Source organism: Carlito syrichta, unplaced genomic scaffold, assembly GCF_000164805.1.
Source record: "Carlito syrichta isolate Samal-C Ts95f unplaced genomic scaffold, Tarsius_syrichta-2.0.1 Scaffold288347, whole genome shotgun sequence".
NCBI lineage: Eukaryota > Metazoa > Chordata > Mammalia > Primates > Tarsiidae > Carlito > Carlito syrichta.
This window is the reverse complement of record NW_007232443.1, coordinates 867,138-868,131: the sequence shown is the minus strand read 5'-3', so window position 1 is coordinate 868,131 and position 994 is coordinate 867,138.

The following is a 994-nucleotide window of genomic DNA, read 5'->3' as shown; positions in this document are numbered from 1 at the left end:
AGATCCTCCTCCCAGCACCCCCCCCGCAAGCCTGTCGACTTTCCTCAGCCGCCGGCCGGCGCCACCACTCGCCTTCCCCGTGGAGGGGCAGCGTGGCGGGGCTCGCCACCCTCCCCCCGGAAGCAGGCTTCCTGCACCCCAGCTCCCTTCGGCGCTTGTGTGCTCCCGCGGGCACCAGTGATAGCAGCTCTTCCTGCCTCCAGCCTCAGCTGTTGCCTTTGCCCTCCATCCCCGAGGTCCCACCTCTGACCCTTCTCTCCCCTCGCCTCTTGTCCGAGGCCAAACCCAGTTACTCTGTTTTGTTTTTTTTTTAACCGAGCAGTTTTCCCTCCCCTTTTTGTTGAAACATTTCAACTCTGTAGAAACTTCCCCGTTGCCGCCTCTCATGAAGGTCCGTAGACCGTCACGATTCAGAAGGGATTATTTCTTGGAAGGCGATCCAACCTCATTTGCGAGATGAGACTCCGAGAGTCTGGTGGTTTGCCCAAGGTCAACCAGCTAGTTAAGCCAGTCCGTGGATAGGGCTTTTTGGATTTTTTTTCTTTTTCCTGGCCCACGTCTGTTTACCAGATCAGGGCCTCTGGTCTACTGATCTGATTTACCCGTTGCATAGTGACTCATTCAGCTTTTCATAGCTCCCAGGCCAGCCTTGCTTTCATAATTTACATACAAGCCATAAGCAAATCAAACACTTGAAGCATTAGTCTCTTTGTAGAGCCTCCTCGCAGTGAAAGGAAAGACCACCTAGATCCAGCCGAGGACCTCATTTTGCACAGCTTTAATTGGAGTAAGAGGTAAAGGTGTGGAGAAAGAGGAAAGAGAAAATGCAGAGGATTTTCTTTGCCTTGGATATGCCTTGTGTCTTTAGCTTCTCCTGGGCACATTGTTCTGACATAAAGGTTGCCTCCTTGTGGGGGAGCAGGGGAGGAGTAGGAAATCATTGTGCTTTAATTTGTTTGCCTGGGCATTTGATAATAAATTATGGATGTGCTGA